The sequence below is a fragment of the Engystomops pustulosus genome, chromosome 1, assembly GCF_040894005.1.
Source record: "Engystomops pustulosus chromosome 1, aEngPut4.maternal, whole genome shotgun sequence".
NCBI lineage: Eukaryota > Metazoa > Chordata > Amphibia > Anura > Leptodactylidae > Engystomops > Engystomops pustulosus.
Window position 1 is genome coordinate 192,466,035 of NC_092411.1, and position 23,972 is coordinate 192,490,006.

Consider the following 23,972-nt stretch of genomic DNA (forward strand, 5'->3'; position numbering starts at 1 on the left):
TGTCTTTCCCCCACGATCGGCCCCCCCGAACCGTTTTCGGGGGGCGCCGATCGTTGCTATAGTAACTCTGGGGTCCGATCTGGACCCCAGAGTTACTAGCAAGAATTGCCAGTAAGATGGCGTCTGTGACGTCATCTTACTGGCAAAGTGCCAGCCTATGCAAGTGCATAGGCTGACACTGATAATACTCTGCAATACATGAGTATTGCAGAATATTATCATGAACAAGCAATCAGAGGATTTCTTGTTCATGTACCATGGTATAAAAGTAAAAAAGTAAAAAAAAAAGTTATTCAATAAAAAAATAAAGCCATAAATCACTAAAAATGCCCCAAACCCCCAAAACATCTAAAGAGACATATAACTCAAAAAAAAAGTCTAAATCATAACACAAACCCCACATATATAGTATCACCGCGTCCGTAACAACCCGTAGAATAAAAGTAAATCATTATTGAACCCCCACGATAAACGCCGTAAAAAAAAACTGTTATAAACCCTCCAAAAATTATGATTTTTACCTTTTCAATCCCACAAAAAATGCTATAAAATGCGACCAAAAAACCATATGTACTTAGACATGATACTGGTGCAAAGTACAACATGTCCCGCAAAAAACAAGCCATCAACCAGCTCCGTAGCCGAAAACGTAACAAAGTTATGCCACTTGGAAGACGGCAATACAAAAATTATAGATTTTTCCCCACATTAGGGTTTTGTTTGACAAATTTAGTAAAACGTAAGAAAATATATTCATGTCTGGTATCCCCGTAATCGTATCAACCCATAGAATAAAGATAACATGACTATTAGTCTATACGGTGAACACCAAAAAAAAAAAAGTCAAAAATCCAGTACAGAATTGATGCTTTTCTACTCCTGCCCTCAAAAAAAGTTCCTAAATTTTCAACAATAGGTGATACCAACCCCAAAATGGTAACAATGGAAAAAGCATCTCATCCCGCAAAAAAAATGCCATCACATGGCCCCAATAACGAAAAAGCGAAAATTTTATAGCCTTCAAAAGGGGCCAATGAGGAAACTAAAATCCTGGCAGCTGCAGGGCTCTCCTTCCCTTCTGCGTCTCGCTGTGCGCCCATAAAACAAGTCACAGCCACATGTGGGGGGTCTTTGTACTCAGGAGAAATTGCAGAACAAATTGTATGGTGGGTTTTCTCTTTTTATATTTTGGAAATGTGTAAATTTTAGTGCTAAATGAACGTATAAGGGAACAATATGACCATTCTAAATTTCACCTCCATTTTGATTCAATTACTATGAAGATCTCAAGGGGTTAACAATCTTCGTAAAAGCTGTTTCTGATAGATTGAGGGGTGCAGATTTGAAAATGGGTAGATTATATAGGGGGGTTTGATGCTAAATATGTAAAATTTCATTCAAAACTGTACTTATCCCCAAAATAGTCAATTCTGAAAATCCGGAAAAGCGATATTCTATTTGTAAGCCGCGTGACATCAAAATAAATTATCCAGACATTTCAGAAATTATGAAAATGTAAAGTAGACAAATGGGAAATGTTATTCAGCAACTTATTTAGGTGGTAAATCTATCTGCCTGAAAACGCAATGATTTAGAATTTCGAAAATGGCAAATTTTTCAAAAAATTTATCATATTTTCTTTTTTTTGTAAATAAACGCAAAACTTATCAGCCAACATTTACCACTAAAATGAAGTACAACATGTGGGGAAAAAACAATCTCAGAATCGTTTTGATAAGTAACAGTGTTCAAAAGTTATAACCATATAAAGCGAAGCAAGTCAGAATCCAAAAAATCGGGCTGAGCCTTAAGCTGTAAAATGGCTGCGTCCTTAAGGGGTTAAGTATGACATTATACTTTCAAATATGTATCTTGATGCCATGAAATTCTATTTACGTCCTTTGGAAAGTTTGGCTACTGTATGTTAAAGATCTAGGGACATTGTAAACTCACTGAGAATAGATACATTTATATCTTTGATGTTTCTTTAAAACCATATTTACAGTGTGGAAGTTTAGCATATATTTCTTGATTGAGTGATTATGTCCATTTGCATGAAGATCTCTAACAACTTCAACAGTAATACTCCAAAGTATTTATGAAATCAAGAACTTTTCATTTTGCCGTTAATGGACTATGAGGACCTTATATTCTCCTTCATTTAACCTCAGTATTTTTTTCTGTCTCAGTGAGAGCTTTTTCAGAGCCTGGATAGCTCAGTCGGTAGAGCATCAGACTTTTAATCTGAGGGTCCAGGGTTCAGGTCCCTGTTCAGGCGGCAGTCTTTTTACAAGAAACAGTTTCTTAGTTTCCTCTTAAATTGACATGTTAATAAAGGAAGCAGTAGACAGCTTTAAGTATGACATTATACTTTCAAATATGTACCTTGATGCCATCAAATTCTATTTACGTCCTTTGGAAAGTTTGGCTACTGTATGTTAAAGATCTAGGGACATTGTAAACTCACTGAGAATAGATACATTTATATCTTTGATGTTTCTTTAAAACCATATTTACAGTGTGGAAGTTTAGCATATATTTCTTGGTTGAGTGATTATGTCCATTTGCATGAAGATCTCTAACAACTTCAACAGTAATACTCCAAAGTATTTATGAAATCAAGAACTTTTCATTTTGCCGTTAATGGACTATGAGGACCTTATATTCTCCTTCATTTAACCTCAGTATTTTTTTCTATCTCAATGAGAGCTTTTTCAGAGCCTGGATAGCTCAGTCGGTAGAGCATCAGACTTTTAATCTGAGGGTCCAGGGTTCAAGTCCCTGTTCAGGCAGCAGTCCTTTTACAAGAAACAGTTTCTTAGTTTCCTCTTAAATTGACATGTCAATAAAGGAAGCAGTAGACAGCTTTAAGTATGACATTATACTTTCAAATATGTACCTTGATGCCATCAAATTCTATTTACGTCCTTTGGAAAGTTTGGCTACTGTATGTTAAAGATCTAGGGACATTGTAAACTCACTGAGAATAGATACATTTATATCTTTGATGTTTCTTTAAAACCATATTTACAGTGTGGAAGTTTAGCATATATTTCTTGATTAAGTGATTATGTCCATTTGCATGAAGATCTCTAACAACTTCAACAGTAATACTCCAAAGTATTTATGAAATCAAGAACTTTTCATTTTGCCGTTAATGGACTATGAGGACCTTATATTCTCCTTCATTTAACCTCAGTATTTTTTTCTGTCTCAGTGAGAGCTTTTTCAGAGCCTGGATAGCTCAGTCGGTAGAGCATCAGACTTTTAATCTGAGGGTCCAGGGTTCAAGTCCCTGTTCAGGCGGCAGCCTTTTTACAAGAAACAGTTTCTTAGTTTCCTCTTAAATTGACATGTTAATAAAGGAAGCAGTAGACAGCTTTAAGTATGACATTATACTTTCAAATATGTACCTTGATGCCATCAAATTCTATTTACGTCCTTTGGAAAGTTTGGCTACTGTATGTTAAAGATCTAGGGACATTGTAAACTCACTTAGAATAGATACATTTATATCTTTGATGTTTCTTTAAAACCATATTTACAGTGTGGAAGTTTAGCATATATTTCTTGATTGAGTGATTATGTCCATTTGCATGAAGATCTCTAACAACTTCAACAGTAATACTCCAAAGTATTTATGAAATCAAGAACTTTTCATTTTGCCGTTAATGGACTATGAGGACCTTATATTCTCCTTCATTTAACCTCAGTATTTTTTTCTATCTCAGTGAGAGCTTTTTCAGAGCCTGGATAGCTCAGTCGGTAGAGCATCAGACTTTTAATCTGAGGGTCCAGGGTTCAAGTCCCTGTTCAGGCGGCAGTCCTTTTACAAGAAACAGTTTCTTAGTTTCCTCTTAAATTGACATGTCAATAAAGGAAGCAGTAGACAGCTTTAAGTATGACATTATACTTTCAAATATGTACCTTGATGCCATCAAATTCTATTTACGTCCTTTGGAAAGTTTGGCTACTGTATGTTAAAGATCTAGGGACATTGTAAACTCACTGAGAATAGATACATTTATATCTTTGATGTTTCTTTAAAACCATATTTACAGTGTGGAAGTTTAGCATATATTTCTTAATTGAGTGATTATGTCCATTTGCATGAAGATCTCTAACAACTTCAACAGTAATACTCCAAAGTATTTATGAAATCAAGAACTTTTCATTTTGCCGTTAATGGACTATGAGGACCTTATATTCTCCTTCATTTAACCTCAGTATTTTTTTCTATCTCAGTGAGAGCTTTTTCAGAGCCTGGATAGCTCAGTCGGTAGAGCATCAGACTTTTAATATGAGGGTCCAGGGTTCAAGTCCCTGTTCAGGCGGCAGTCCTTTTACAAGAAACAGTTTCTTAGTTTCCTCTTCAATTGACATGTTAATAAAGGAAGCAGTAGACAGCTTTAAGTAAGACTTTATACTTTCAAATATGTATCTTGATGCCATCAAATTCTATTTACGTCCTTTGGAAAGTTTGGCTACTGTATGTTAAAGATCTAGGGACATTGTAAACTCACTGAGAATAGATACATTTATATCTTTGATGTTTCTTTAAAACCATATTTATAGTGTGGAAGTTTAGCATATATTTCTTGATTGAGTGATTATGTCCATTTGCATAAAGATCTCTAACAACTTCAACAGTAATACTCCAAAGTATTTATGAAATCAAGAACTTTTCATTTTGCCGTTAATGGACTATGAGGACCTTATATTCTCCTTCATTTAACCTCAGTATTTTTTTCTATCTCAGTGAGAGCTGTTTCAGAGCCTGGATAGCTCAGTCGGTAGAGCATCAGACTTTTAATCTGAGGGTCCAGGGTTCAAGTCCCTGTTCAGGCGGCAGTCCTTTTACAAGAAACAGTTTCTTAGTTTCCTCTTCAATTGACATGTTAATAAAGGAAGCAGTAGACAGCTTTAAGTATGACATTATACTTTCAAATATGTATCGTGATGCCATCAAATTCTATTTACGTCCTTTGGAAAGTTTGGCTACTGTATGTTAAAGATCTAGGGACATTGTAAACTCACTGAGAATAGATACATTTATATCTTTGATGTTTCTTTAAAACCATATTTACAGTGTGGAAGTTTAGCATATATTTCTTGATTGAGTGATTATGACCATTTGCATGAAGATCTCTAACAACTTCAACAGTAATACTCCAAAGTATTTATGAAATCAAGAACTTTTCATTTTGCCGTTAATGGACTATGAGGACCTTATATTCTCTCCTTTATTTAACCTCAGTATTTTTTTCTATCTCAGTGAGAGCTGTTTCAGAGCCTGGATAGCTCAGTCGGTAGAGCATCAGACTTTTAATCTGAGGGTCCAGGGTTCAAGTCCCTGTTCAGGCGGCAGTCCTTTTACAAGAAACAGTTTCTTAGTTTCCTCTTAAATTGACATGTTAATAAAGGAAGCAGTAGACAGCTTTAAGTATGACATTATACTTTCAAATATGTATCTTGATGCCATCAAATTCTATTTACGTCCTTTGGAAAGTTTGGCTACTGTATGTTAAAGATCTAGGGACATTGTAAACTCACTGAGAATAGATACATTTATATCTTTGATGTTTCTTTAAAACCATATTTACAGTGTGGAAGTTTAGCATATATTTCTTGATTGAGTGATTATGTCCATTTGCATGAAGATCTCTAACAACTTCAACAGTAATACTCCAAAGTATTTATGAAATCAAGAACTTTTCATTTTGCCGTTAATGGACTATGAGGACCTTATATTCTCCTTCATTTAACCTCAGTATTTTTTTCTATCTCAGTGAGAGCTTTTTCAGAGCCTGGATAGCTCAGTCGGTAGAGCATCAGACTTTTAATCTGAGGGTCCAGGGTTCAAGTCCCTGTTCAGGCGGCAGTCCTTTTACAAGAAACAGTTTCTTAGTTTCCTCTTAAATTGACATGTAAATAAAGGAAGCAGTAGACAGCTTTAAGTATGACATTATACTTTCAAATATGTACCTTGATGCCATCAAATTCTATTTACGTCCTTTGGAAAGTTTGGCTACTGTATGTTAAAGATCTAGGGACATTGTAAACTCACTGAGAATAGATACATTTATATCTTTGATGTTTCTTTAAAACCATATTTACAGTGTGGAAGTTTAGCATATATTTCTTGATTGAGTGATTATGACCATTTGCATGAAGATCTCTAACAACTTCAACAGTAATACTCCAAAGTATTTATGAAATCAAGAACTTTTCATTTTGCCGTTAATGGACTATGAGGACCTTATATTCTCTCCTTTATTTAACCTCAGTATTTTTTTCTATCTCAGTGAGAGCTGTTTCAGAGCCTGGATAGCTCAGTCGGTAGAGCATCAGACTTTTAATCTGAGGGTCCAGGGTTCAAGTCCCTGTTCAGGCGGCAGTCCTTTTACAAGAAACAGTTTCTTAGTTTCCTCTTAAATTGACATGTTAATAAAGGAAGCAGTAGACAGCTTTAAGTATGACATTATACTTTCAAATATGTATCTTGATGCCATCAAATTCTATTTACGTCCTTTGGAAAGTTTGGCTACTGTATGTTAAAGATCTAGGGACATTGTAAACTCACTGAGAATAGATACATTTATATCTTTGATGTTTCTTTAAAACCATATTTACAGTGTGGAAGTTTAGCATATATTTCTTGATTGAGTGATTATGTCCATTTGCATGAAGATCTCTAACAACTTCAACAGTAATACTCCAAAGTATTTATGAAATCAAGAACTTTTCATTTTGCCGTTAATGGACTATGAGGACCTTATATTCTCCTTCATTTAACCTCAGTATTTTTTTCTATCTCAGTGAGAGCTTTTTCAGAGCCTGGATAGCTCAGTCGGTAGAGCATCAGACTTTTAATCTGAGGGTCCAGGGTTCAAGTCCCTGTTCAGGCGGCAGTCCTTTTACAAGAAACAGTTTCTTAGTTTCCTCTTAAATTGACATGTAAATAAAGGAAGCAGTAGACAGCTTTAAGTATGACATTATACTTTCAAATATGTACCTTGATGCCATCAAATTCTATTTACGTCCTTTGGAAAGTTTGGCTACTGTATGTTAAAGATCTAGGGACATTGTAAACTCACTGAGAATAGATACATTTATATCTTTGATGTTTCTTTAAAACCATATTTACAGTGTGGAAGTTTAGCATATATTTCTTGATTGAGTGATTATGTCCATTTGCATGAAGATCTCTAACAACTTCAACAGTAATACTCCAAAGTATTTATGAAATCAAGAACTTTTCATTTTGCCGTTAATGGACTATGAGGACCTTATATTCTCCTTCATTTAACCTCAGTATTTTTTTCTATCTCAGTGAGAGCTTTTTCAGAGCCTGGATAGCTCAGTTGGTAGAGCATCAGACTTTTAATCTGAGGGTCCAGGGTTCAAGTCCCTGTTCAGGCGGCAGTCCTTTTACAAGAAACAGTTTCTTAGTTTCCTCTTCAATTGACATGTTAATAAAGGAAGCAGTAGACAGCTTTAAGTAAGACATTATACTTTCAAATATTTATCTTGATGCCATCAAATTCTATTTACGTCCTTTGGAAAGTTTGGCTACTGTATGTTAAAGATCTAGGGACATTGTAAACTCACTGAGAATAGATACATTTATATCTTTGATGTTTCTTTAAAACCATATTTATAGTGTGGAAGTTTAGCATATATTTCTTGATTGAGTGATTATGTCCATTTGCATAAAGATCTCTAACAACTTCAACAGTAATACTCCAAAGTATTTATGAAATCAAGAACTTTTCATTTTGCCGTTAATGGACTATGAGGACCTTATATTCTCCTTCATTTAACCTCAGTATTTTTTTCTATCTCAGTGAGAGCTGTTTCAGAGCCTGGATAGCTCAGTCGGTAGAGCATCAGACTTTTAATCTGAGGGTCCAGGGTTCAAGTCCCTGTTCAGGCGGCAGTCCTTTTACAAGAAACAGTTTCTTAGTTTCCTCTTAAATTGACATGTCAATAAAGGAAGCAGTAGACAGCTTTAAGTATGACATTATACTTTCAAATATGTACCTTGATGCCATCAAATTCTATTTACGTCCTTTGGAAAGTTTGGCTACTGTATGTTAAAGATCTAGGGACATTGTAAACTCACTGAGAATAGATACATTTATATCTATGATGTTTCTTTAAAACCATATTTACAGTGTGGAAGTTTTGCATATATTTCTTGATTGAGTGATTATGTCCATTTGCATGAAGATCTCTAACAACTTCAACAGTAATACTCCAAAGTATTTATGAAATCAAGAACTTTTCATTTTGCCGTTAATGGACTATGAGGACCTTATATTCTCCTTCATTTAACCTCAGTATTTTTTTCTATCTCAGTGAGAGCTGTTTCAGAGCCTGGATAGCTCAGTCGGTAGAGCATCAGACTTTTAATCTGAGGGTCCAGGGTTCAAGTCCCTGTTCAGGCGGCAGTCCTTTTACAAGAAACAGTTTCTTAGTTTCCTCTTAAATTGACATGTCAATAAAGGAAGCAGTAGACAGCTTTAAGTAGGACATTATACTTTCAAATATGTACCTTGATGCCATCAAATTCTATTTACGTCCTTTGGAAAGTTTGGCTACTGTATGTTAAAGATCTAGGGACATTGTAAACTCACTGAGAATAGATACATTTATATCTTTGATGTTTCTTTAAAACCATATTTATAGTGTGGAAGTTTAGCATATATTTATTGATTGAGTGATTATGTCCATTTGCATAAAGATCTCTAACAACTTCAACAGTAATACTCCAAAGTATTTATGAAATCAAGAACTTTTCATTTTGCCGTTAATGGACTATGAGGACCTTATATTCTCCTTCATTTAACCTCAGTATTTTTTTCTATCTCAGTGAGAGCTGTTTCAGAGCCTGGATAGCTCAGTCGGTAGAGCATCAGACTTTTAACCTGAGGGTTCAGGGTTCAAGTCCCTGTTCAGGCGGCAGTCCTTTTACAAGAAACAGTTTCTTAGTTTCCTCTTCAATTGACATGTTAATAAAGGAAGCAGTAGACAGCTTTAAGTATGACATTATACTTTCAAATATGTATCTTGATGCCATCAAATTCTATTTACGTCCTTTGGAAAGTTTGGCTACTGTATGTTAAAGATCTAGGGACATTGTAAACTCACTGAGAATAGATACATTTATATCTTTGATGTTTCTTTAAAACCATATTTACAGTGTGGAAGTTTAGCATATATTTCTTGATTGAGTGATTATGTCCATTTGCATGAAGATCTCTAACAACTTCAACAGTAATACTCCAAAGTATTTATGAAATCAAGAACTTTTCATTTTGCCGTTAATGGACTATGAGGACCTTATATTCTCCTTCATTTAACCTCAGTATTTTTTTCTATCTCAGTGAGAGCTGTTTCAGAGCCTGGATAGCTCAGTCGGTAGAGCATCAGACTTTTAATCTGAGGGTCCAGGGTTCAAGTCCCTGTTCAGGCGGCAGTGCTTTTACAAGAAACAGTTTCTTAGTTTTCTCTTAAATTGACATGTCAATAAAGGAAGCAGTAGACAGCTTTAAGTATGACATTATACTTTCAAATATGTACCTTGATGCCATCAAATTCTATTTACGTCCTTTGGAAAGTTTGGCTACTGTATGTTAAAGATCTAGGGACATTGTAAACTCACTGAGAATAGATACATTTATATCTTTGATGTTTCTTTAAAACCATATTTACAGTGTGGAAGTTTAGCATATATTTCTTGATTGAGTGATTATGTCCATTTGCATGAAGATCTCTAACAACTTCAACAGTAATACTCCAAAGTATTTATGAAATCAAGAACTTTTCATTTTGCCGTTAATGGACTATGAGGACCTTATATTCTCCTTCATTTAACCTCAGTATTTTTATCTATCTCAGTGAGAGCTGTTTCAGAGCCTGGATAGCTCAGTCGGTAGAGCATCAGACTTTTAATCTGAGGGTCCAGGGTTCAAGTCCCTGTTCAGGCGGCAGTCCTTTTACAAGAAACAGTTTCTTAGTTTCCTCTTAAATTGACATGTCAATAAAGGAAGCAGTAGACAGCTTTAAGTATGACATTATACTTTCAAATATGTACCTTGATGCCATCAAATTCTATTTACGTCCTTTGGAAAGTTTGGCTACTGTATGTTAAAGATCTAGGGACATTGTAAACTCACTGAGAATAGATACATTTATATCTTTGATGTTTCTTTAAAACCATATTTATAGTGTGGAAGTTTAGCATATATTTCTTGATTGAGTGATTATGTCCATTTGCATAAAGATCTCTAACAACTTCAACAGTAATACTCCAAAGTATTTATGAAATCAAGAACTTTTCATTTTGCCGTTAATGGACTATGAGGACCTTATATTCTCCTTCATTTAACCTCAGTATTTTTTTCTATCTCAGTGAGAGCTGTTTCAGAGCCTGGATAGCTCAGTCGGTAGAGCATCAGACTTTTAACCTGAGGGTTCAGGGTTCAAGTCCCTGTTCAGGCGGCAGTCCTTTTACAAGAAACAGTTTCTTAGTTTCCTCTTCAATTGACATGTTAATAAAGGAAGCAGTAGACAGCTTTAAGTATGACATTATACTTTCAAATATGTATCTTGATGCCATCAAATTCTATTTACGTCCTTTGGAAAGTTTGGCTACTGTATGTTAAAGATCTAGGGACATTGTAAACTCACTGAGAATAGATACATTTATATCTTTGATGTTTCTTTAAAACCATATTTACAGTGTGGAAGTTTAGCATATATTTCTTGATTGAGTGATTATGTCCATTTGCATGAAGATCTCTAACAACTTCAACAGTAATACTCCAAAGTATTTATGAAATCAAGAACTTTTCATTTTGCCGTTAATGGACTATGAGGACCTTATATTCTCCTTCATTTAACCTCAGTATTTTTTTCTATCTCAGTGAGAGCTGTTTCAGAGCCTGGATAGCTCAGTCGGTAGAGCATCAGACTTTTAATCTGAGGGTCCAGGGTTCAAGTCCCTGTTCAGGCGGCAGTGCTTTTACAAGAAACAGTTTCTTAGTTTTCTCTTAAATTGACATGTCAATAAAGGAAGCAGTAGACAGCTTTAAGTATGACATTATACTTTCAAATATGTACCTTGATGCCATCAAATTCTATTTACGTCCTTTGGAAAGTTTGGCTACTGTATGTTAAAGATCTAGGGACATTGTAAACTCACTGAGAATAGATACATTTATATCTTTGATGTTTCTTTAAAACCATATTTACAGTGTGGAAGTTTAGCATATATTTCTTGATTGAGTGATTATGTCCATTTGCATGAAGATCTCTAACAACTTCAACAGTAATACTCCAAAGTATTTATGAAATCAAGAACTTTTCATTTTGCCGTTAATGGACTATGAGGACCTTATATTCTCCTTCATTTAACCTCAGTATTTTTATCTATCTCAGTGAGAGCTGTTTCAGAGCCTGGATAGCTCAGTCGGTAGAGCATCAGACTTTTAATCTGAGGGTCCAGGGTTCGAGTCCCTGTTCAGGCGGCAGTCCTTTTACAAGAAACAGTTTCTTAGTTTCCTCTTAAATTGACATGTCAATAAAGGAAGCAGTAGACAGCTTTAAGTAGGACATTATACTTTCAAATATGTACCTTGATGCAATCAAATTCTATTTACGTCCTTTGGAAAGTTTGGCTACTGTATGTTAAAGATCTAGGGACATTGTAAACTCACTGAGAATAGATACATTTATATCTTTGATGTTTCTTTAAAACCATATTTACAGTGTAGAAGTTTAGAATATATTTCTTGATTGAGTGATTATGTCCATTTGGATGAAGATCTCTAACAACTTCAACAGTAATACTCCAAAGTATTTATGAAATCAAGAACTTTTCATTTTGGCGTTAATGGACTATGAGGACCTTATATTCTCCTTCATTTAACCTCAGTATTTTTTGCTATCTCAGTGAGAGCTTTTTCAGAGCCTGGATAGCTCAGTCGGTAGAGCATCAGACTTTTAATCTGAGGGTCCAGGGTTCAAGTCCCTGTTCAGGCGGCAGTCCTTTTACAAGAAAGAGTTTCTTAGTTTCCTCTTAAATTGACATGTCAATAAAGGAAGCAGTAGACAGCTTTAAGTATGACATTATACTTTCAAATATGTATCTTGATGCCATCAAATTCTATTTACGTCCTTTGGAAAGTTTGGCTACTGTATGTTAAAGATCTAGGGACATTGTAAACTCACTGAGAATAGATACATTTATATCTTTGATGTTTCTTTAAAACCATATTTACAGTGTGGAAGTTTAGCATATATTTCTTGATTGAGTGATTATGTCCATTTGCATGAAGATCTCTAACAACTTCAACAGTAATACTCCAAAGTATTTATGAAATCAAGAACTTTTCATTTTGCCGTTAATGGACTATGAGGACCTTATATTCTCCTTCATTTAACCTCAGTATTTTTTTCTGTCTCAGTGAGAGCTTTTTCAGAGCCTGGATAGCTCAGTCGGTAGAGCATCAGACTTTTAATCTGAGGGTCCAGGGTTCAGGTCCCTGTTCAGGCGGCAGTCTTTTTACAAGAAACAGTTTCTTAGTTTCCTCTTAAATTGACATGTCAATAAAGGAAGCAGTAGACAGCTTTAAGTAGGACATTATACTTTCAAATATGTACCTTGATGCCATCAAATTCTATTTACGTCCTTTGGAAAGTTTGGCTACTGTATGTTAAAGATCTAGGGACATTGTAAACTCACTGAGAATAGATACATTTATATCTTTGATGTTTCTTTAAAACCATATTTACAGTGTGGAAGTTTAGAATATATTTCTTGATTGAGTGATTATGTCCATTTGGATGAAGATCTCTAACAACTTCAACAGTAATACTCCAAAGTATTTATGAAATCAAGAACTTTTCATTTTGCCGTTAATGGACTATGAGGACCTTATATTTTCCTTCATTTAACCTCAGTATTTTTTTCTATCTCAGTGACAGCTGTTTCAGAGCCTGGATAGCTCAGTCGGTAGAGCATCAGACTTTTAATCTGAGGGTCCAGGGTTCAAGTCCCTGTTCAGGCGGCAGTCCTTTTACAAGAAACAGTTTCTTAGTTTCCTCTTAAATTGACATGTCAATAAAGGAAGCAGTAGACAGCTTTAAGTATGACATTATACTTTCAAATATTAACCTTGATGCCATCAAATTCTATTTACGTCCTTTGGAAAGTTTGGCTACTGTATGTTAAAGATCTAGGGACATTGTAAACTCACTGAGAATAGATACATTTATATCTTTGATGTTTCTTTAAAACCATATTTACAGTGTGGAAGTTTAGCATATATTTCTTGATTGAGTGATTATGTCCATTTGCATGAAGATCTCTAACAACTTCAACAGTAATACTCCAAAGTATTTATGAAATCAAGAACTTTTCATTTTGCCGTTAATGGACTATGAGGACCTTATATTCTCCTTCATTTAACCTCAGTATTTTTTTCTATCTCAGTGAGAGCTTTTTCAGAGCCTGGATAGCTCAGTCGGTAGAGCATCAGACTTTTAATCTGAGGGTCCAGGGTTCAAGTCCCTGTTCAGGCGGCAGTCCTTTTACAAGAAACAGTTTCTTAGTTTCCTCTTAAATTGACATGTCAATAAAGGAAGCAGTAGACAGCTTTAAGTATGACATTATACTTTCAAATATGTACCTTGATGCCATCAAATTCTATTTACGTCCTTTGGAAAGTTTGGCTACTGTATGTTAAAGATCTAGGGACATTGTAAACTCACTGAGAATAGATACATTTATATCTTTGATGTTTCTTTAAAACCATATTTACAGTGTGGAAGTTTAGCATATATTTCTTGATTGAGTGATTATGTCCATTTGCATGAAGATCTCTAACAACTTCAACAGTAATACTCCAAAGTATTTATGAAATCAAGAACTTTTCATTTTGCCGTTAATGGACTATGAGGACCTTATATTCTCCTTCATTTAACCTCAGTATTTTTTTCTATCTCAGTGAGAGCTTTTGCAGAGCCTGGATAGCTCAGTCGGTAGAGCATCAGACTTTTAATCTGAGGGTCCAGGGTTCAAGTCCCTGTTCAGGCGGCAGTCCTTTTACAAGAAACAGTTTCTTAGTTTCCTCTTCAATTGACATGTTAATAAAGGAAGCAGTAGACAGCTTTAAGTAAGACATTATACTTTCAAATATGTATCTTGATGCCATCAAATTCTATTTACGTCCTTTGGAAAGTTTGGCTACTGTATGTTAAAGATCTAGGGACATTGTAAACTCACTGAGAATAGATACATTTATATCTTTGATGTTTCTTTAAAACCATATTTATAGTGTGGAAGTTTAGCATATATTTCTTGATTGAGTGATTATGTCCATTTGCATAAAGATCTCTAACAACTTCAACAGTAATACTCCAAAGTATTTATGAAATCAAGAACTTTTCATTTTGCCGTTAATGGACTATGAGGACCTTATATTCTCCTTCATTTAACCTCAGTATTTTTTTCTATCTCAGTGAGAGCTGTTTCAGAGCCTGGATAGCTCAGTCGGTAGAGCATCAGACTTTTAACCTGAGGGTTCAGGGTTCAAGTCCCTGTTCAGGCGGCAGTCCTTTTACAAGAAACAGTTTCTTAGTTTCCTCTTCAATTGACATGTTAATAAAGGAAGCAGTAGACAGCTTTAAGTATGACATTATACTTTCAAATATGTATCTTGATGCCATCAAATTCTATTTACGTCCTTTGGAAAGTTTGGCTACTGTATGTTAAAGATCTAGGGACATTGTAAACTCACTGAGAATAGATACATTTATATCTTTGATGTTTCTTTAAAACCATATTTACAGTGTGGAAGTTTAGCATATATTTCTTGATTGAGTGATTATGTCCATTTGCATGAAGATCTCTAACAACTTCAACAGTAATACTCCAAAGTATTTATGAAATCAAGAACTTTTCATTTTGCCGTTAATGGACTATGAGGACCTTATATTCTCCTTCATTTAACCTCAGTATTTTTTTCTATCTCAGTGAGAGCTGTTTCAGAGCCTGGATAGCTCAGTCGGTAGAGCATCAGACTTTTAATCTGAGGGTCCAGGGTTCAAGTCCCTGTTCAGGCGGCAGTGCTTTTACAAGAAACAGTTTCTTAGTTTTCTCTTAAATTGACATGTCAATAAAGGAAGCAGTAGACAGCTTTAAGTATGACATTATACTTTCAAATATGTACCTTGATGCCATCAAATTCTATTTACGTCCTTTGGAAAGTTTGGCTACTGTATGTTAAAGATCTAGGGACATTGTAAACTCACTGAGAATAGATACATTTATATCTTTGATGTTTCTTTAAAACCATATTTACAGTGTGGAAGTTTAGCATATATTTCTTGATTGAGTGATTATGTCCATTTGCATGAAGATCTCTAACAACTTCAACAGTAATACTCCAAAGTATTTATGAAATCAAGAACTTTTCATTTTGCCGTTAATGGACTATGAGGACCTTATATTCTCCTTCATTTAACCTCAGTATTTTTATCTATCTCAGTGAGAGCTGTTTCAGAGCCTGGATAGCTCAGTCGGTAGAGCATCAGACTTTTAATCTGAGGGTCCAGGGTTCAAGTCCCTGTTCAGGCGGCAGTCCTTTTACAAGAAACAGTTTCTTAGTTTCCTCTTAAATTGACATGTCAATAAAGGAAGCAGTAGACAGCTTTAAGTATGACATTATACTTTCAAATATGTACCTTGATGCCATCAAATTCTATTTACGTCCTTTGGAAAGTTTGGCTACTGTATGTTAAAGATCTAGGGACATTGTAAACTCACTGAGAATAGATACATTTATATCTATGATGTTTCTTTAAAACCATATTTACAGTGTGGAAGTTTTGCATATATTTCTTGATTGAGTGATTATGTCCATTTGCATGAAGATCTCTAACAACTTCAACAGTAATACTCCAAAGTATTTATGAAATCAAGAACTTTTCATTTTGCCGTTAATGGACTATGAGGACCTTATATTCTCCTTCATTTAACCTCAGTATTTTTTTCTATCTCAGTGAGAGCTGTTTCAGAGCCTGGATAGCTCAGTCGGTAGAGCATCAGACTTTTAATCTGAGGGTCCAGGGTTCAAGTCCCTGTTCAGGCGGCAGTCCTTTTACAAGAAACAGTTTCTTAGTTTCCTCTTAAATTGACATGTCAATAAAGGAAGCAGTAGACAGCTTTAAGTAGGACATTATACTTTCAAATATGTACCTTGATGCCATCAAATTCTATTTACGTCCTTTGGAAAGTTTGGCTACTGTATGTTAAAGATCTAGGGACATTGTAAACTCACTGAGAATAGATACATTTATATCTTTGATGTTTCTTTAAAACCATATTTACAGTGTGGAAGTTTAGCATATATTTCTTGATTGAGTGATTATGTCCATTTGCATGAAGATCTCTAACAACTTCAACAGTAATACTCCAAAGTATTTATGAAATCAAGAACTTTTCATTTTGCCGTTAATGGACTATGAGGACCTTATATTCTCCTTCATTTAACCTCAGTATTTTTTTCTATCTCAGTGAGAGCTTTTTCAGAGCCTGGATAGCTCAGTCGGTAGAGCATCAGACTTTTAATCTGAGGGTCCAGGGTTCAAGTCCCTGTTCAGGCGGCAGTCCTTTTACAAGAAACAGTTTCTTAGTTTCCTCTTCAATTGACATGTTAATAAAGGAAGCAGTAGACAGCTTTAAGTAAGACATTATACTTTCAAATATGTATCTTGATGCCATCAAATTCTATTTACGTCCTTTGGAAAGTTTGGCTACTGTATGTTAAAGATCTAGGGACATTGTAAACTCACTGAGAATAGATACATTTATATCTTTGATGTTTCTTTAAAACCATATTTATAGTGTGGAAGTTTAGCATATATTTCTTGATTGAGTGATTATGTCCATTTGCATAAAGATCTCTAACAACTTCAACAGTAATACTCCAAAGTATTTATGAAATCAAGAACTTTTCATTTTGCCGTTAATGGACTATGAGGACCTTATATTCTCCTTCATTTAACCTCAGTATTTTTTTCTATCTCAGTGAGAGCTGTTTCAGAGCCTGGATAGCTCAGTCGGTAGAGCATCAGACTTTTAACCTGAGGGTTCAGGGTTCAAGTCCCTGTTCAGGCGGCAGTCCTTTTACAAGAAACAGTTTCTTAGTTTCCTCTTCAATTGACATGTTAATAAAGGAAGCAGTAGACAGCTTTAAGTATGACATTATACTTTCAAATATGTATCTTGATGCCATCAAATTCTATTTACGTCCTTTGGAAAGTTTGGCTACTGTATGTTAAAGATCTAGGGACATTGTAAACTCACTGAGAATAGATACATTTATATCTTTGATGTTTCTTTAAAACCATATTTACAGTGTGGAAGTTTAGCATATATTTCTTGATTGAGTGATTATGTCCATTTGCATGAAGATCTCTAACAACTTCAACAGTAATACTCCAAAGTATTTATGAAATCAAGAACTTTTCATTTTGCCGTTAATGGACTATGAGGACCTTATATTCTCCTTCATTTAACCTCAGTATTTTTTTCTATCTCAGTGAGAGCTTTTTCAGAGCCTGGATAGCTCAGTCGGTAGAGCATCAGACTTTTAATCTGAGGGTCCAGGGTTCAAGTCCCTGTTCAGGCAGCAGTGCTTTTACAAGAAACAGTTTCTTAGTTTTCTCTTAAATTGACATGTCAATAAAGGAAGCAGTAGACAGCTTTAAGTATGACATTATACTTTCAAATATGTACCTTGATGCCATCAAATTCTATTTACGTCCTTTGGAAAGTTTGGCTACTGTATGTTAAAGATCTAGGGACATTGTAAACTCACTGAGAATAGATACATTTATATCTTTGATGTTTCTTTAAAACCATATTTACAGTGTGGAAGTTTAGCATATATTTCTTAATTGAGTGATTATGTCCATTTGCATGAAGATCTCTAACAACTTCAACAGTAATACTCCAAAGTATTTATGAAATCAAGAACTTTTCATTTTGCCGTTAATGGACTATGAGGACCTTATATTCTCCTTCATTAAACCTCAGTATTTTTTTCTATCTCAGTGAGAGCTTTTTCAGAGCCTGGATAGCTCAGTCGGTAGAGCATCAGACTTTTAATCTGAGGGTCCAGGGTTCAAGTCCCTGTTCAGGCGGCAGTCCTTTTACAAGAAAGAGTTTCTTAGTTTCCTCTTAAATTGACATGTCAATAAAGGAAGCAGTAGACAGCTTTAAGTATGACATTATACTTTCAAATATGTATCTTGATGCCATCAAATTCTATTTACGTCCTTTGGAAAGTTTGGCTACTGTATGTTAAAGATCTAGGGACATTGTAAACTCACTGAGAATAGATACATTTATATCTTTGATGTTTCTTTAAAACCATATTTACAGTGTGGAAGTTTAGCATATATTTCTTGATTGAGTGATTATGTCCATTTGCATGAAGATCTCTAACAACTTCAACAGTAATACTCCAAAGTATTTATGAAATCAAGAACTTTTCATTTTGCCGTTAATGGACTATGAGGACCTTATATTCTCCTTCATTTAACCTCAGTATTTTTTTCTGTCTCAGTGAGAGCTTTTTCAGAGCCTGGATAGCTCAGTCGGTAGAGCATCAGACTTTTAATCTGAGGGTCCAGGGTTCAGGTCCCTGTTCAGGCGGCAGTCTTTTTACAAGAAACAGTTTCTTAGTTTCCTCTTAAATTGACATGTTAATAAAGGAAGCAGTAGACAGCTTTAAGTATGACATTATACTTTCAAATATGTACCTTGATGCCATCAAATTCTATTTACGTCCTTTGGAAAGTTTGGCTACTGTATGTTAAAGATCTAGGGACATTGTAAACTCACTGAGAATAGATACATTTATATCTTTGATGTTTCTTTAAAACCATATTTACAGTGTGGAAGTTTAGCATATATTTCTTAATTGAGTGATTATGTCCATTTGCATGAAGATCTCTAACAACTTCAACAGTAATACTCCAAAGTATTTATGAAATCAAGAACTTTTCATTTTGCCGTTAATGGACTATGAGGACCTTATATTCTCCTTCATTAAACCTCAGTATTTTTTTCTATCTCAGTGAGAGCTTTTTCAGAGCCTGGATAGCTCAGTCGGTAGAGCATCAGACTTTTAATCTGAGGGTCCAGGGTTCAAGTCCCTGTTCAGGCGGCAGTCCTTTTACAAGAAACAGTTTCTTAGTTTCCTCTTAAATTGACATGTTAATAAAGGAAGCAGTAGACAGCTTTAAGTATGACATTATACTTTCAAATATGTACCTTGATGCCATCAAATTCTCTTTACGTACTTTGTAAAGTTTGGCTACTGTATGTTAAAGATCTAGGGACATTGTAAACTCACTGAGAATAGATACATTTATATCTTTGATGTTTCTTTAAAACCATATTTACAGTGTGGAAGTTTAGCATATATTTCTTGATTGAGTGTTTATGTCCATTTGCATGAAGATCTCTAACAACTTCAACAGTAATACTCCAAAGTATTTATGAAATCAAGAACTTTTCATTTTGCCGTTAATGGACTATGAGGACCTTATATTCTCCTTCATTTAACCTCAGTATTTTTTTCTATCTCAGTGAGAGCTGTTTCAGAGCCTGGATAGCTCAGTCGGTAGAGCATCAGACTTTTAACCTGAGGGTTCAGGGTTCAAGTCCCTGTTCAGGCGGCAGTCCTTTTACAAGAAACAGTTTCTTAGTTTCCTCTTCAATTGACATGTTAATAAAGGAAGCAGTAGACAGCTTTAAGTATGACATTATACTTTCAAATATGTATCTTGATGCCATCAAATTCTATTTACGTCCTTTGGAAAGTTTGGCTACTGTATGTTAAAGATCTAGGGACATTGTAAACTCACTGAGAATAGATACATTTATATCTTTGATGTTTCTTTAAAACCATATTTACAGTGTGGAAGTTTAGCATATATTTCTTGATTGAGTGATTATGTCCATTTGCATGAAGATCTCTAACAACTTCAACAGTAATACTCCAAAGTATTTATGAAATCAAGAACTTTTCATTTTGCCGTTAATGGACTATGAGGACCTTATATTCTCCTTCATTTAACCTCAGTATTTTTTTCTATCTCAGTGAGAGCTTTTTCAGAGCCTGGATAGCTCAGTCGGTAGAGCATCAGACTTTTAATCTGAGGGTCCAGGGTTCAAGTCCCTGTTCAGGCAGCAGTGCTTTTACAAGAAACAGTTTCTTAGTTTTCTCTTAAATTGACATGTCAATAAAGGAAGCAGTAGACAGCTTTAAGTATGACATTATACTTTCAAATATGTACCTTGATGCCATCAAATTCTATTTACGTCCTTTGGAAAGTTTGGCTACTGTATGTTAAAGATCTAGGGACATTGTAAACTCACTGAGAATAGATACATTTATATCTTTGATGTTTCTTTAAAACCATATTTACAGTGTGGAAGTTTAGCATATATTTCTTAATTGAGTGATTATGTCCATTTGCATGAAGATCTCTAACAACTTCAACAGTAATACTCCAAAGTATTTATGAAATCAAGAACTTTTCATTTTGCCGTTAATGGACTATGAGGACCTTATATTCTCCTTCATTAAACCTCAGTATTTTTTTCTATCTCAGTGAGAGCTTTTTCAGAGCCTGGATAGCTCAGTCGGTAGAGCATCAGACTTTTAATCTAAAGGGTCCAGGGTTCAAGTCCCTGTTCAGGCGGCAGTCCTTTTACAAGAAAGAGTTTCTTAGTTTCCTCTTAAATTGACATGTCAATAAAGGAAGCAGTAGACAGCTTTAAGTATGACATTATACTTTCAAATATGTATCTTGATGCCATCAAATTCTATTTACGTCCTTTTGAAAGTTTGGCTACTGTTTGTTAAAGATCTAGGGACATTGTAAACTCACTGAGAATAGATACATTTATATCTTTGATGTTTCTTTAAAACCATATTTACAGTGTGGAAGTTTAGCATATATTTCTTGATTGAGTGATTATGTCCATTTGCATGAAGATCTCTAACAACTTCAACAGTAATACTCCAAAGTATTTATGAAATCAAGAACTTTTCATTTTGCCGTTAATGGACTATGAGGACCTTATATTCTCCTTCATTTAACCTCAGTATTTTTTTCTGTCTCAGTGAGAGCTTTTTCAGAGCCTGGATAGCTCAGTCGGTAGAGCAGCAGACTTTTAATCTGAGGGTCCAGGGTTCAGGTCCCTGTTCAGGCGGCAGTCTTTTTACAAGAAACAGTTTCTTAGTTTCCTCTTAAATTGACATGTTAATAAAGGAAGCAGTAGACAGCTTTAAGTAGGACATTATACTTTCAAATATGTACCTTGATGCCATCAAATTCTATTTACGTCCTTTGGAAAGTTTGGCTACTGTATGTTAAAGATCTAGGGACATTGTAAACTCACTGAGAATAGATACATTTATATCTTTGATGTTTCTTTAAAACCATATTTACAGTGTGGAAGTTTAGCATATATTTCTTAATTGAGTGATTATGTCCATTTGCATGAAGATCTCTAACAACTTCAACAGTAATACTCCAAAGTATTTATGAAATCAAGAACTTTTCATTTTGCCGTTAATGGACTATGAGGACCTTATATTCTCCTTCATTAAACTTCAGTATTTTTTTCTATCTCAGTGAGAGCTTTTTCAGAGCCTGGATAGCTCAGTCGGTAGAGCATCAGACTTTTAATCTGAGGGTCCAGGGTTCAAGTCCCTGTTCAGGCGGCAGTCCTTTTACAAGAAACAGTTTCTTAGTTTCCTCTTAAATTGACATGTCAATAAAGGAAGCAGTAGACAGCTTTAAGTATGACATTATACTTTCAAATATGTACCTTGATGCCATCAAATTCTCTTTACGTACTTTGTAAAGTTTGGCTACTGTATGTTAAAGATCTAGGGAAATTGTAAACTCACTGAGAATAGATACATTTATATCTTTGATGTTTCTTTAAAACCATATTTACAGTGTGGAAGTTTAGCATATATTTCTTGATTGAGTGATTATGTCCATTTGCATGAAGATCTCTAACAACTTCAACAGTAATACTCCAAAGTATTTATGAAATCAAGAACTTTTCATTTTGCCGTTAATGGACTATGAGGACCTTATATTCTCCTTCATTTAACCTCAGTATTTTTTTCTATCTCAGTGAGAGCTGTTTCAGAGCCTGGATAGCTCAGTCGGTAGAGCATCAGACTTTTAATCTGAGGGTCCAGGGTTCAAGTCCCTGTTCAGGCAGCAGTCCTTTTACAAGAAACAGTTTCTTAGTTTCCTCTTAAATTGACATGTCAATAAAGGAAGCAGTAGACAGCTTTAAGTATGACATTATACTTTCAAATATGTACCTTGATGCCATCAAATTCTATTTACGTCCTTTGGAAAGTTTGGCTACTGTATGTTAAAGATCTAGGGACATTGTAAACTCACTGAGAATAGATACATTTATATCTTTGATGTTTCTTTAAAACCATATTTACAGTGTGGAAGTTTAGCATATATTTCTTGATTGAGTGATTATGTCCATTTGCATGAAGATCTCTAACAACTTCAACAGTAATACTCCAAAGTATTTATGAAATCAAGAACTTTTCATTTTGCCGTTAATGGACTATGAGGACCTTATATTCTCCTTCATTTAACCTCAGTATTTTTTTCTATCTCAGTGAGAGCTTTTTCAGAGCCTGGATAGCTCAGTCGGTAGAGCATCAGACTTTTAATCTGAGGGTCCAGGGTTCAAGTCCCTGTTCAGGCGGCAGTCTTTTTACAAGAAACAGTTTCTTAGTTTCCTCTTAAATTGACATGTTAATAAAGGAAGCAGTAGACAGCTTTAAGTATGACATTATACTTTCAAATATGTACCTTGATGCCATCAAATTCTATTTACGTCCTTTGGAAAGATTGGCTACTGTTTGTTAAAGATCTAGGGACATTGTAAACTCACTGAGAATAGATACATTTATATCTTTGATGTTTCTTTAAAACCATATTTACAGTGTGGAAGTTTAGCATATATTTCTTGATTGAGTGATTATGTCCATTTGCATGAAGATCTCTAACAACTTCAACAGTAATACTCCAAAGTATTTATGAAATCAAGAACTTTTCATTTTGCCATTAATGGACTATGAGGACCTTATATTCTCCTTCATTTAACCTCAGTATTTTTTTCTATCTCAGTGAGAGCTTTTTCAGAGCCTGGATAGCTCAGTCGGTAGAGCATCAGACTTTTAATCTGAGGGTCCAGGGTTCAAGTCCCTGTTCAGGCGGCAGTCCTTTTACAAGAAACAGTTTCTTAGTTTTCTCTTAAATTGACATGTCAATAAAGGAAGCAGTAGACAGCTTTAAGTATGACATTATACTTTCAAATATGTACCTTGATGCCATCAAATTCTCTTTACGTACTTTGTAAAGTTTGGCTACTGTATGTTAAAGATCTAGGGACATTGTAAACTCACTGAGAATAGATACATTTATATCTTTGATGTTTCTTTAAAACCATATTTACAGTGTGGAAGTTTAGCATATATTTCTTGATTGAGTGATTATGTCCATTTGCATGAAGATCTCTAACAACTTCAACAGTAATACTCCAAAGTATTTATGAAATCAAGAACTTTTCATTTTGCCGTTAATGGACTATGAGGACTTTATATTCTCCTTCATTTAACCTCAGTATTTTTTTCTATCTCAGTGAGAGCTGTTTCAGAGCCTGGATAGCTCAGTCGGTAGAGCATCAGACTTTTAATCTGAGGGTCCAGGGTTCAAGTCCCTGTTCAGGCAGCAGTCCTTTTACAAGAAACAGTTTCTTAGTTTCCTCTTAAATTGACATGTCAATAAAGGAAGCAGTAGACAGCTTTAAGTAGGACATTATACTTTCAAAT

The 23,972-nt window shown here is 34.8% G+C and overlaps 32 non-coding genes across 32 annotated transcripts; all 32 read left to right on the forward strand.

Moving 5' to 3' along the window:
• The first annotated feature begins 2,719 nt into the window (after positions 1-2,719).
• On the forward strand, positions 2,720-2,792 carry TRNAK-UUU (transfer RNA lysine (anticodon UUU)). Its single transcript has one exon. It is a non-coding gene; the product is annotated as a tRNA-Lys (tRNA).
• Positions 2,793-3,233: 441 nt separating this feature from the next.
• On the forward strand, positions 3,234-3,306 carry TRNAK-UUU (transfer RNA lysine (anticodon UUU)). Its single transcript has one exon. It is a non-coding gene; the product is annotated as a tRNA-Lys (tRNA).
• A 441-nt stretch (positions 3,307-3,747) lies between these two features.
• TRNAK-UUU (transfer RNA lysine (anticodon UUU)) lies at positions 3,748-3,820 on the forward strand. Its single transcript has one exon. It is a non-coding gene; the product is annotated as a tRNA-Lys (tRNA).
• Positions 3,821-4,775: 955 nt separating this feature from the next.
• On the forward strand, positions 4,776-4,848 carry TRNAK-UUU (transfer RNA lysine (anticodon UUU)). Its single transcript has one exon. It is a non-coding gene; the product is annotated as a tRNA-Lys (tRNA).
• Positions 4,849-5,291: 443 nt separating this feature from the next.
• TRNAK-UUU (transfer RNA lysine (anticodon UUU)) lies at positions 5,292-5,364 on the forward strand. The gene has a single exon. It is a non-coding gene; the product is annotated as a tRNA-Lys (tRNA).
• A 441-nt stretch (positions 5,365-5,805) lies between these two features.
• On the forward strand, positions 5,806-5,878 carry TRNAK-UUU (transfer RNA lysine (anticodon UUU)). The gene has a single exon. It is a non-coding gene; the product is annotated as a tRNA-Lys (tRNA).
• Positions 5,879-6,321: 443 nt separating this feature from the next.
• On the forward strand, positions 6,322-6,394 carry TRNAK-UUU (transfer RNA lysine (anticodon UUU)). Its single transcript has one exon. It is a non-coding gene; the product is annotated as a tRNA-Lys (tRNA).
• Positions 6,395-6,835: 441 nt separating this feature from the next.
• On the forward strand, positions 6,836-6,908 carry TRNAK-UUU (transfer RNA lysine (anticodon UUU)). The gene has a single exon. It is a non-coding gene; the product is annotated as a tRNA-Lys (tRNA).
• Positions 6,909-7,349: 441 nt separating this feature from the next.
• On the forward strand, positions 7,350-7,422 carry TRNAK-UUU (transfer RNA lysine (anticodon UUU)). The gene has a single exon. It is a non-coding gene; the product is annotated as a tRNA-Lys (tRNA).
• A 441-nt stretch (positions 7,423-7,863) lies between these two features.
• TRNAK-UUU (transfer RNA lysine (anticodon UUU)) lies at positions 7,864-7,936 on the forward strand. Its single transcript has one exon. It is a non-coding gene; the product is annotated as a tRNA-Lys (tRNA).
• Positions 7,937-8,377: 441 nt separating this feature from the next.
• Positions 8,378-8,450, forward strand: TRNAK-UUU (transfer RNA lysine (anticodon UUU)). The gene has a single exon. It is a non-coding gene; the product is annotated as a tRNA-Lys (tRNA).
• A 955-nt stretch (positions 8,451-9,405) lies between these two features.
• On the forward strand, positions 9,406-9,478 carry TRNAK-UUU (transfer RNA lysine (anticodon UUU)). Its single transcript has one exon. It is a non-coding gene; the product is annotated as a tRNA-Lys (tRNA).
• Positions 9,479-9,919: 441 nt separating this feature from the next.
• TRNAK-UUU (transfer RNA lysine (anticodon UUU)) lies at positions 9,920-9,992 on the forward strand. The gene has a single exon. It is a non-coding gene; the product is annotated as a tRNA-Lys (tRNA).
• A 955-nt stretch (positions 9,993-10,947) lies between these two features.
• TRNAK-UUU (transfer RNA lysine (anticodon UUU)) lies at positions 10,948-11,020 on the forward strand. Its single transcript has one exon. It is a non-coding gene; the product is annotated as a tRNA-Lys (tRNA).
• A 441-nt stretch (positions 11,021-11,461) lies between these two features.
• TRNAK-UUU (transfer RNA lysine (anticodon UUU)) lies at positions 11,462-11,534 on the forward strand. The gene has a single exon. It is a non-coding gene; the product is annotated as a tRNA-Lys (tRNA).
• Positions 11,535-11,975: 441 nt separating this feature from the next.
• Positions 11,976-12,048, forward strand: TRNAK-UUU (transfer RNA lysine (anticodon UUU)). Its single transcript has one exon. It is a non-coding gene; the product is annotated as a tRNA-Lys (tRNA).
• Positions 12,049-13,003: 955 nt separating this feature from the next.
• TRNAK-UUU (transfer RNA lysine (anticodon UUU)) lies at positions 13,004-13,076 on the forward strand. The gene has a single exon. It is a non-coding gene; the product is annotated as a tRNA-Lys (tRNA).
• Positions 13,077-13,517: 441 nt separating this feature from the next.
• Positions 13,518-13,590, forward strand: TRNAK-UUU (transfer RNA lysine (anticodon UUU)). The gene has a single exon. It is a non-coding gene; the product is annotated as a tRNA-Lys (tRNA).
• Positions 13,591-14,031: 441 nt separating this feature from the next.
• TRNAK-UUU (transfer RNA lysine (anticodon UUU)) lies at positions 14,032-14,104 on the forward strand. Its single transcript has one exon. It is a non-coding gene; the product is annotated as a tRNA-Lys (tRNA).
• A 955-nt stretch (positions 14,105-15,059) lies between these two features.
• TRNAK-UUU (transfer RNA lysine (anticodon UUU)) lies at positions 15,060-15,132 on the forward strand. Its single transcript has one exon. It is a non-coding gene; the product is annotated as a tRNA-Lys (tRNA).
• Positions 15,133-15,573: 441 nt separating this feature from the next.
• Positions 15,574-15,646, forward strand: TRNAK-UUU (transfer RNA lysine (anticodon UUU)). Its single transcript has one exon. It is a non-coding gene; the product is annotated as a tRNA-Lys (tRNA).
• Positions 15,647-16,087: 441 nt separating this feature from the next.
• TRNAK-UUU (transfer RNA lysine (anticodon UUU)) lies at positions 16,088-16,160 on the forward strand. The gene has a single exon. It is a non-coding gene; the product is annotated as a tRNA-Lys (tRNA).
• Positions 16,161-16,601: 441 nt separating this feature from the next.
• On the forward strand, positions 16,602-16,674 carry TRNAK-UUU (transfer RNA lysine (anticodon UUU)). The gene has a single exon. It is a non-coding gene; the product is annotated as a tRNA-Lys (tRNA).
• A 955-nt stretch (positions 16,675-17,629) lies between these two features.
• Positions 17,630-17,702, forward strand: TRNAK-UUU (transfer RNA lysine (anticodon UUU)). Its single transcript has one exon. It is a non-coding gene; the product is annotated as a tRNA-Lys (tRNA).
• A 441-nt stretch (positions 17,703-18,143) lies between these two features.
• TRNAK-UUU (transfer RNA lysine (anticodon UUU)) lies at positions 18,144-18,216 on the forward strand. The gene has a single exon. It is a non-coding gene; the product is annotated as a tRNA-Lys (tRNA).
• Positions 18,217-19,171: 955 nt separating this feature from the next.
• Positions 19,172-19,244, forward strand: TRNAK-UUU (transfer RNA lysine (anticodon UUU)). The gene has a single exon. It is a non-coding gene; the product is annotated as a tRNA-Lys (tRNA).
• A 955-nt stretch (positions 19,245-20,199) lies between these two features.
• Positions 20,200-20,272, forward strand: TRNAK-UUU (transfer RNA lysine (anticodon UUU)). The gene has a single exon. It is a non-coding gene; the product is annotated as a tRNA-Lys (tRNA).
• A 1,470-nt stretch (positions 20,273-21,742) lies between these two features.
• On the forward strand, positions 21,743-21,815 carry TRNAK-UUU (transfer RNA lysine (anticodon UUU)). Its single transcript has one exon. It is a non-coding gene; the product is annotated as a tRNA-Lys (tRNA).
• Positions 21,816-22,256: 441 nt separating this feature from the next.
• Positions 22,257-22,329, forward strand: TRNAK-UUU (transfer RNA lysine (anticodon UUU)). Its single transcript has one exon. It is a non-coding gene; the product is annotated as a tRNA-Lys (tRNA).
• Positions 22,330-22,770: 441 nt separating this feature from the next.
• On the forward strand, positions 22,771-22,843 carry TRNAK-UUU (transfer RNA lysine (anticodon UUU)). Its single transcript has one exon. It is a non-coding gene; the product is annotated as a tRNA-Lys (tRNA).
• Positions 22,844-23,284: 441 nt separating this feature from the next.
• TRNAK-UUU (transfer RNA lysine (anticodon UUU)) lies at positions 23,285-23,357 on the forward strand. Its single transcript has one exon. It is a non-coding gene; the product is annotated as a tRNA-Lys (tRNA).
• Positions 23,358-23,798: 441 nt separating this feature from the next.
• TRNAK-UUU (transfer RNA lysine (anticodon UUU)) lies at positions 23,799-23,871 on the forward strand. Its single transcript has one exon. It is a non-coding gene; the product is annotated as a tRNA-Lys (tRNA).
• Positions 23,872-23,972: the final 101 nt, after the last annotated feature.